Below are 10,459 nucleotides of genomic sequence, written 5' to 3'. Positions count from 1 at the left end.
CAATAACACATCCCTCCTACCCCCAACCTGCCCCTCCGACCTTTTCCTCTCTCCCAAGCGACTCCTGCCCTCCCTCCCCACAGCTGGGACACCGGGCAGCCCCGGGACCATGGGCTCTCTGCTCTGTGAGGTTTCCAAAACCCAAAGCCTCATGCGAGGGGGTAACTCCCTGACCAGGAGGTGCTGCTCACCCCTGCAAATTTGCAGGGCTGCAGCTGATGCAACTTCAGCCTCGTGCTGTTTTTCTGGCCCCTCTTCTTTGGCTGTAGACCACTGAGGGTGGGAGGACCCCATCTCTCCTCTAAGTATTTTGGCTCCATCTTGCCTGTGTGTAAATCCTGGCCGTGAGGTCCCTCTGGGATCTTTGCTATATGGCTAAGCCCCCTCAGTTTTGGATTTGTGCCCATTTTTTTGCTGGGGTTTCAGTTGAAAGTTTCCTCCTGGCTTGGCATTAGCTGTCAGGAGTTACATCAGCTTCGCAGACCTCTGCCTCCTGCTCACAAGGTCCAAGGACATTTTGTGTTTTCTTGCATTGCCTGGGGACAAGCATGGATGCTGGTGCCTGCTGGATCCCTGGGGTGGAGGACTGCAGCGTTGCTCAGCCCTTGCTGGGACTCAGGGCGGCTGTGATGTGCGAGCAGGGAGCATCCTGCTTTGGGGACGTGACCCCAGGAACCGAAAAAAGACTTTGTGGAGCTGCTGCTGCTGCCTGAACCTGCTGGAGCTGGGCTCAGGGCTGGGTTGCCAGCAGCCAAGAGGAGTCTGCTGGGCTCCTGGGGCTGGATCCTGGTTTTAGGGGTGTTACTTCGACCTAAGACCATCTGCAATAACTGAGAGATTCACTCAGGAGCGGGGCCAGGCTGATGGGGAAAAGGCTCTGCCTGCATAAACCAGCCCGCACGTCCTGGGGTGGATGTACACACAGAGCTGAGCTTTTGGGGTTACGGCTGTTGTATTGAATTAGCTGATGATCGTGGTAGGAAGCAGCCCAACAGCCCAATTTGACAGCTTGTGCTTCCCTCCTGCCCCAGGAGCCGAGCGTGCAGGGCACTTTGCCTCCAGGTTTTACCTTTTCTGCAGAAAAATGCTGCAGGTGTGAGACCTCTCAGCCATCTCGTCTTGCAATGGGTGCCAAGCACGGGTGAATCCTGCATGTCCTCGGAGTGTCCTTCTCCCATCACCTGGCCCATGACCTGCCCTTCAGCGACGTCCCAAACGGGGACAGGCAGGAAAGCAAGGGGCTGCTGGGGTGCGCAAGCCCAGATTCCCTCTGGCTCTGGCCAAAAGCGATCTGCTAGCAGCTGCTGCCTGATGCTATGGGCACTCCGATCTCTTCTTTGCTCCTAAGAAGATGCTGCTGCAGGTGACAAATAGTCTCTATTGCACCTGCACAAAACCAGCACTGTGCTGGGCCTTATACCAGCACAGAGAGAGGGAGGAAAGAATGCCTTGTAGGGCCCGGGCTGAGCTCCCTTGTGGCCGTCTGCTTGGGGAGGCTGCTGGATAATCGAGGGTGTTTGCCATTGCCGGCCCCAAACTTTATTTTTAAAGACTGCCTCCGAACATCGTGCCTCAAGGGCAAACCCTGGCATCACCCGTAGCTGGGAAGCCCCGTTACGGGAGAAGGAGTCCAGATCCTGCAGAGATGCGTCCTACTGGATGCACAGTCTGCGTGGGGTCGGAAGGTAAATCCACGGCCGCAGCAGCAGGGGAAGCCAGGCAGGGTTCAGGGAGGCAAACCCTCATCCTAAACCCACCTGCTTCATACAAACGTACCCAGCGGCCAGATCCTCCCGCTCTCTCAGGCTGCTGGGTTTGTGGTTTCCTTTCTCACACTCCTGCTGCTCCTCACCTCCGCCTCGCCCTGCGCCCTGGTCCCCAGCTCGCCCCATCACCTGCAAATGCTTGGCTGAACCTGATTTCACAAGCATTTAAGCAAAGCCTAGGAACGTTTCCCTCACTAGAACTATTCCGGTGCCAAACAATTTGCAGGCATTTCCAGCAAGGCTAGCACCTCATCTCGCCGCGGCTGAGCCGGGCTGCTCCCCTGGGAAAGGCACGCTGCCGTGCCAGGAAGGGGACAGTGAGCACCAGAGCCGTGCTGCTGCCTCCCACCCTGCTGCGACACCCGTAAGCATCGCACGTGGGGTGCTCCACGAGTTTTAAATCCCCACCCAGGAGTCTGACCCCGAAGCAGAGTCCTGGCCCACGCCAAGCCATCCCACGCTGGCTGGCCGCTCCTCTCGGTGCTGAGCGTGCTGGCGCAGGCTTGCTTTCGCCGAGCGGTATTTAAATACCACAACGTGCTTCAGAACTCACCCCACCTCCGAGACTGACAAAAAGTAAGTCTGCTCTGTGCAGCGAAAGTTTTCCTGGTTTTTTCTTTCCCCTCTCTCTGGCTTTTCTGTTTTGGATGGTGTCCAGCTTGGCCTGGCACTGAAACCTCCAGCTGATTTTTGTGCGCATGCAGAGGAGGGGAGGATGAAGGGAGAGGGACTGTGCAAAAGATGGGGGGGGAAATACTGCGGGATTTCATCTCCTTTCCCCCAGCACGCTGCTGTCCCATGGAAGCCCGGAGCTAGCCAGTGGCGTGGGACTGCGTGCCAGAAAGGACCTCAGTGTCCAGGAATGGTGCATGGGTGCGGGGACGCGTGCCCACCCGTGAGCCTGCGTGCCCGCCGCAGCGGCTGGCGGGGGGCCGGGAGGCCCGTTTCCCAGTGGGTTTTCCAGGGACAGCTGGAACTGCCGGCGAGGTCAGGATGTGACATCACTGGCCGGAGAAAAACCCTCGGCTCTGCGTTTCTGTAACGAAACCCCAGCGAGCGCCGGAGCGCAGCCGCTCTCCCTACTGCTGTGATCCCCGAACCGCCAACAGTCACAACAGGGAGCCTGGCTTGGACTTTTTTCTTCTTAATTTTTTTTTTTCTTTTTCCTCAGTAGGAGTGGAAAGTGCAGCGGAGGAATTTGGGGCTGGAAGCTGGGTGTGCTGGGTGATGAGGTGAGTGCTGCGGGTGGAAAAAGCCAGTGCTGCACCCCCAAGGATGCTCCTGGGGTGCTTTTAAGCATGGGTTGGGCAAGACCTGGTTGTGGCTAGCCTGGGAAGGAGCAATCCTTCACCCAGCTGGGGCACGGATGCCTGCAGAAAGCTCTTCCCCTTCCTCCGTTGTCTCTCCGCTGAGCTGCCAGCGTGTAAATACCGAGGGAGCCTGTTTCGGGGATGCGGGAGGGTCCAGGAGTTGCTGCCGGCGGGGCAGGGGGTCAGTGCAGACGGCCGGCAGTGCGCAGGGGAAGGGGGGACACGCAGGGGAAAGGGGGACAGGCAGCCCTGCGGCAGCATGCAGCGTGGGCAGACACCCATTTCCCGGCTGGGACAGTCCCGGCAGTAGCTTTGCTGGTGTCAGAGGGAGGGCGGGAAGTTGTGGGCGGGGGGAACGGGGTGAAAGCGAGCAGTGGAGATGGGTTTTCAGCAGCTGTCTTGTCTCCTCTCGTCTTCTTCCCCGAGCTCACAGGTCCGGAGCTCCCGATGTTTGGGATTACGGCTCTGACGGTTGAGTAATCACCCTTGGGACTGAACCAGAGCAGTTGGGCGCCGCAGAGGCCATTGGACACCTCTTTGCAGTGCTCCGAGCAAGTCACTGGTAGCAGCAGCAAGATCCCAGCTCCCAGGAATGAGGTACCCCTAAAGAGCCTTCAGCTCCACAAAGGCATCACTCCTAAAATGAACTGGATATGCTGCTTCCAGCCTGGAGAGATGGGGCTTTGCTTTTCTGCTTGGAAGCACCTTGGGTGACTCGGGGGAAAAACCTTCTCAGTGGCTTTGGGCCAGGCTGTGGTCCCCGAGGAGCTGCTGCTTTGCTGGTGGCGTGGCAGGGAGGCAGGGCAAGGAGCACAGCAGAGCCAGGGGATAGCGGGGCCGGCCGAGGGGCAAGCCAAGGTGCATGTGGTCCCATTCCTGGAAGACGTGCTGGGTCCGTTTTACATGAGCTGGGGATTTCTGAGCACCAGGCGAGGCGGGGGAAGCCCCAGGGTGGCCTCCCACTGTCCCCAGCTGGGACTTGGGGGGCTGAGTCCTGCTGCAGCTCTGGAGGTGGCTGCTCCGGAGATGAGTGCTTGGGGGCTGCCTCAGAGGATGCTCACACCTCTTGTGGGTCTCCACGGCACCAAGGGGTTTTGCACAAGGAGGGTTTGGTGGCAGCGAGATGATACTGAGAGCTCAGGGCTTCTCTGCAGCTCCCCCAGCCCACGTGCTGGGCCTTGATCCCCCTCCCGGCATCTTGTCTTGGCTCGTGTCCTGGAATTTTCCACCTTTTGGGTTATATTTGGGATCGGCAGCCAATAACCCCGTTTCTCACGGACAGCCCAGCTGGGGCTTGGCTCCAGCAGGAAGCACAGAGGGAGTGGAGCCAGCACCCTGAGACCGTGCTCCCCAACATCGTCCTTCTGCGACTCCCCTTTCTTGGACTATTAAAACCAGATGTGGCTATTGCATAGGCTGGGAAGGAGGGGATACATTCCCCTCTTTAGGAGACCCATGTACCTACAGTCCCTGGCTAGATTGGGGCTGGGGTGGCTGCAGTTCAAGGGATGCTTGGGAGAGGCATCTTTGGCCTTTGGGGTGCTTCTGATATACTTTCAATTCCATCAAGAAGAAGCCCCAGCTGTAAAGACGCTCTGGGACAGGTTGAAGATCAAACTTTGCAACAGTACTGCTCAAGGGCTTGAAGGGAAGCTCAGAGACAGTGCTGTCGAGTCAGCAGCCAGACAGCGACGCTTCCTAGAGCAGCGAAAAGCCAGCCGAGCCCCAGGGCCAGCTGGTTTCTGGTCAGACTGTCCATCTGGAGGCTGGCTGGCTCTTTCGGGGCTCTGGCAGACGGTGGCTGAGCTGATGCCTGCCCTGCTCCTCTGCCAGGGATGGGGCAGGATGGGACTTCTATGCTGCCTGTGGTGGGTCGAAGGGAATCCCCTAAAGCAGGGAAGCAGAAGCAGACATCTGGGCGGTCAAAGGCAAGATGCCCTGGGGAAGCCCGAGAGGGATGTGCAGAGCTGGTAGTATTTAACCTACGCTTTGCTCTATGGTGCCTGGATCTGTGCTCTCCCTCCATGGCCTCTTCCCAAGCTGTGGGGTCTGGAGTCTCGCTGTGGACTGCCCGTGGCATTGGACCCCTCGTTGTGCTCCTCGGCTGTTGCACTGATGGCGAGGGTTGGAGCGTGCTGCTAAAGCGGCCGCCTGCGGTTTCCAGTCAGATGCTTGTGTGAGTGTGTAACCTTCTCGGGCTGGATCCAGAGAGGATGCACTTGGCACCGGAGTCGTGGGAGGTGCCGGTGTTGGAGCCTTCCTCTCTCCTTACCCTCCAAGATCATTAATACTTCCCAGGGGCACTTGCAAAGCGCTTTTTCCCCTGAAGCCTTTGCTTTTGCAGCCCTTAATATAAAGGCAGCCCGGGGAGGGAGAGGAGTTTTGAAGATGGGGAAACTGAGGCAGGGAGGGCAGGACCGTCCCTGGTGCCCACCACCCTGGAGACCGGCAGTGTGTCTGACTGATCCTTCCTGCTGGGTTTCTGACTAAAGCTTATTTGGGGTCAAAACCGGAGGTTTTCTTTGGTGACCTTGCCTCGCGCCTGCAGGATCGGGGGGGAGGAAACCCCCCTCCCGCCACTCTGCCTGCTTTCCCCTTTTGTTTTGCCAGTTTCTAAACAGACCTTTCAGACTTGTTTTTAATTTACAACAAAGCCTTCGCCTTGCCGTGTTCCTCAGTGGTTTTCAAATGATAAAAAAAAAACAAGCTTAAGCAAAAAACCAAAACAAACCTCAAATCTGAAATTAGTGGCTTAGTTTGACCCTGAATTTACATCCCCCTATCCAGTTCATTTCCTTTTGTCTCTGGACCTGCCAGCACTTTACAAAATCAGTTTTTCACATGTCTCTGCCTGATACACCCCCGGCAGCAGCTCTGCCTTGCCCTTGCAGAGCTTAACCCTGCGTTCATTTGGTTCTTGCTAAACCTGACTGAGTTTTGCTTCTGCTGCCACTGGTAAAAGCAGGGGGAGGACTGAAGCCAGCAGCCTTTGCAGCGGTGGACGGGGTTTTGCAGCCGCTCAGCTGGGTTTGAAGCCAGCCCTCTGCAAAGCTGAGGCTATTTTGAGCATGTGGATGGGGGTGAGCACTGAGCACGCCATGGCGTAGATGTCCCATGGGAAGCAGCAGCCTCTTTACGCCCGGCAGCTTCGCTCATCCTCCTCCGACCGTCTTCAGCGGGGACATGGGGTGACAGCAGGAAAAGTCTCCAGCTCCACGGCCACCTGCTTCACTCCCCATCTGCTCCCAGGAGCAGGACGAGGTTTGATTTGGGGGTTTGCAGATGCTTCAGAAAGGGATGTGTGAGCCCCCGGGGTGCTGGCATCACCCCGTGATGGGAAATGCGGCCCAGTGAAGGGGGTTGCAGACTTTGCCAAGGCTCCTCTCAGGAAAGCTTTGATTTTGCACGTGGGAACTGAAGGCAGAGACCTGCAGGTTGCCGCCGCGGCGCTGGTCCAGGCCCCGCCGGCACGGGCCAGCAGCAGGATGTGTATGGTCATGTCATAGGAAGCTGCTGTCTAAGCTTGTTGAATGGCAGCTCGCCCTTCGGATTTCCCAACATGGGCAGTGCGAGCAGTGATTTGGACTTGGATGGGTCTCCTGTCCCACCCCAAGCCCCAGTGGACCACAGCCTGATTTCCAGGAACGCAAAGCCCTGCACGTCAGGCTCAGCTGAACTCTGCACCGCAGGTAAACCTTGGAAGATCTTCCATTTTCCATCTCTTTACGTGGACCTGTCCCAAATACTTGGCCAGTGATGGAAGAGCACCGGCTGAGTTGGATGCATAAAGGTGGACACCAGGAAAATCTGGTCTTGCGTTCACTGCTGATGCTCTTTTCTGCCAGTTAGACCAGGGATGTGTCTGGATCCGTTCCCAAAGGACTTTGCCTTTCTTCCCAGAAAGTGGGGCCGGGTGCTGGGTCCCTGCCCGAGGGGAAACTGAGGCATTGGTGACTTTGCAGTGCCTGTTTGCTCCGAGCTGGTATGTCCCATCTCAGCGCCCCGACTGCAAGGGCCAGAGCTGGTATTTCAAGCCCCAGTCCTGGCCTCCGTGCAGCTCCCTCCCTACACCGCTCACATCCTTCCCTGCACATCGATCTCTCTGGGCAGTGAAAGCTTTGGAGCGAGGTAGAGAAGAAATCTGGTTTTTGGCCCAGTGCCTCTCCCTGATTCTTTGGGTTATAAATCCCAGGATGTGTTTTTGGCTTTGTGTTAGATTTAATTTCTGGAGAACATTTTTCTCCAGTAAGAATTCACAAGGACTTTTAGTGACTTATTAATTTGGTAGCGATGCTGGCGAGGCTCCTGAAAGCAAAAACCACTTGTGTTATTCCAGCATGCGCCGCTGCCCAGGGAGCAGAGAGGCTGCAGTGCCGTGCCAGCATCCCACGGGCTCAGGGAACAGGTCTGCTCCGAGCACTTGGGCAGCAATGGGTTTTGCTGCACTCTTCCCGGGGATCTCTAACAGATGCATGGTAGGAAAACACCTGGCAGATGTTTAGCAGGTTTGCTGCTCTTTGTTTTTCTTTTTTTAACTGTTTTTTTATACGGATGGTACTGAAGCATGAAGCACATTCCCACCTGCCTGATGAGTGAAGGCAGCTTGCAGGGTAACACAGATCCAGTTGTGGATGGTACAGGGATGCAGCTGTGGGATGAGTTACAGGGCAGTAGGATGGCTTTGGGAGATGAGATGCAGAGTTTATTTCCCAGTGAGTGATTCAGTATTTGCAGAGGGCTTTTAATGTGAGGCACAGGAACACGGGAACCCCACCATGTTCACAGAGAACAGATTTCACTGCTGATGGCCCCTGCAAGTGATGTGTTTGATGGGATATCATCTGCCAGAGTGGCTTTTCATCACCCCGGAACAGACATGGCCTCTGCCTGGAAGAGCCTGCAAACAGCAATAGCTCCTGGAGCTGAGCAAATGGAACTAAGGCCAGCAGAAAGGGCAACATGGAGAAATGTCTGTTGGCACAACTTGCATTGCTGAAATCTCAGGGAAACCTCCTGGGTTAGATCCCAGTCCCTGCTCATGTTGATGTTAACCTGGAGGGACTGTGTGACCTGGTGGCATCGGTCCGGTCTAACACGGGGAGAACCAAACCATTCGTCCTCCATCTACCAGGTAAAGAGAGCGAGGACACAGGCTTGGCATGGTGCCATGCGACGCCCATCCAGCCCTGCATGGGGGCAGTCACTGGGTTTTATTTGGGTGCTGGGCAAAGGGGCTGCTCAGCTTTGTCGGAGGTTGTGGACTGGCTGGAGATGGGGATGAGGGAGCTGCAGGATGGATTAGTGGGTGCTGCATCGTCCCCATCCTGGGAAGCTGCCAAGTGTCAGATGGGGAAATCCTGACTTCTCGTTAGGTTCATGATTGTTTATTTTTGCTCATTTGAATGGTCTTTATGTTTCAGCCAGAGCCCTCTGCTGCTGGTTGGTGACAGGAGACAGAGAGAGGAAAAATAATCCACATATGAGGGCAGGGAGAGCTGCAGGGCAGGGACAGCCCCGTGTCCTGGTTCGGTGGTGGCAGCCCCGTGTCCTGGCTTGCTGGCAGAGCCAGTTAGTGACTAGTGCTTTGGGGGGACGAAAGCACCAGAGGCGCTGTTGGCCTCCTCCCTGCCATGCTGGCTGCAGGGCTGGGCATTTCTCAGCCCCATCACACCTACCTCCATACGGAGAGTCCCTGCTGCATGCCTCATCCCAAAGGGAAGCCTGGCACTTCTGACGCTACTAGATTAGGATCCCCATTGCAGTAGTTATATATAAATATATATGTATGTATATGTACGTATTTTAGAAACTGTTATGCATTAGCAAACTCCCCAAGAAGCCTTTTTTAGAGGTGTTATCAACAGGATGTGCCTTGAATATGTGACAGCCAGGTGGGAAGCCCCAGATAAGGGCTTTTCTTTACAGCCTCACTGTGCCCGGAGTCCCCTGACCTTTGTAGGGCTCCCTCGGGGCTGCCGTACCGGAGACCCTTTCCCTCAGGACAGGTAGGATTCATGACATGATGCCGGGTCACTCCATCGGTTGGCATTTTGGAGAGCTTATGCTCTTTTTTTGAAGTGGGGAACAAGCTCTTTGACATGGCCGGAGCCGGCTGCTTGGGACACGGGAGGAAAAAGCATCCAAGAAATATCTCCCAGTCATTGCCCTTCAGCAATAAATGAGGATAACAGGGCTAGAGCTGTTAAAATCCCACCCAGCCACATAGCTGGGAAAGGTTTGCAGATACCCTGGTAGTACAGTCATCCTGCATAACATTGCGTGATGGCTGTGACCCCCTTCATGGGGCAAAAACCACCTAGAAACATACGGTTTGAGGTCTGGTTGTACCTGGGTACAGCAGAACACGGTGGGGTTTGGTACCACCATGCTGCAAGCTACATAATGGTGGCAAAGCATCACTCCAGCCTGTGGGAAAGGCTGTGGTTAGTGCACTAATGGCACCCACGCCAGGCTTTGCACTTGCACCCACACCAGGGTTTTCCCCTTGAGGCCACATGCTGGCTGCTGTGTAGAAACCCCGCCAAGGCAGATCCTGCCGGTGTTTGGGGTGATCCCTAGGTCCTGCTGCCTCGGTGTTTGGGGTGATCCCTAGGTCCTCCTGCCTCGAAGTGATGCCCTGTGGGTGGGCTTTAAGGGAGCATGGGGATTCCCTTGCAAGATGTTTAGCTGGTCTCTGCTGAGCAAAATAGGATCTGCCTGTGGCTCAGGACTAAGTTTAGAAAACAGAGTTTATATAGCCAGCTTTTGGCTGAAAGCTGTCTTTTTAACGCACTATTCCCTCCTGCTCGTGACTTTGGTTAAGTCACTTCCCCTTTCCGTTAATCTTTTTCTTCCTTTTTTTAACTCTTTCTCCACCTCCTCCTGTCAGGGGGAGGCTGTTGGAGGACTTTCTCTTCCCTAAGCCTCAGCAAAGCATTTAGCACAAGGGGACCTTGATCCCACATTAACACGACCGGTGATGAGCGCAGGTAACTAAAGGCACTAAAAGCGTATTTCAGCCTGTCCAGGACAGCCTGGGATGGATGGGACTTCCACTGCAGCTTCAGGGAAGAAAAGGAAAAAGAAGGGAAATACCACAGCCCTCATCTGTGCTGCTAACCTCGGGCAGGAAGGGGTGAGCTCAGCACTTTGCCTAGCCGTGACTTCCAGACCGAGTCACCCAGAGCATCAGCATCGGCTCACCACCCCAACTGCTCCTTGTGTGCATTGTGTGCATGCCTGGAGGGCCGGCCGCATCCTGGCACGTTGTGTTGCTGTGCTGGGCTGCCATTTCCCTTCTTCGGATGCGGGTTTTGTTCTTTTGAACAAACACACGGGGCAGAACAACAAAAATAATCCCCCCTTTTTCCATTGATCTCGGTG

Source organism: Gavia stellata, chromosome 10, assembly GCF_030936135.1.
Source record: "Gavia stellata isolate bGavSte3 chromosome 10, bGavSte3.hap2, whole genome shotgun sequence".
In the NCBI taxonomy this organism is placed as follows: domain Eukaryota; kingdom Metazoa; phylum Chordata; class Aves; order Gaviiformes; family Gaviidae; genus Gavia; species Gavia stellata.
The sequence above is the reverse complement of the archived record's forward strand: the minus strand, read 5'-3'. Positions refer to the sequence as shown.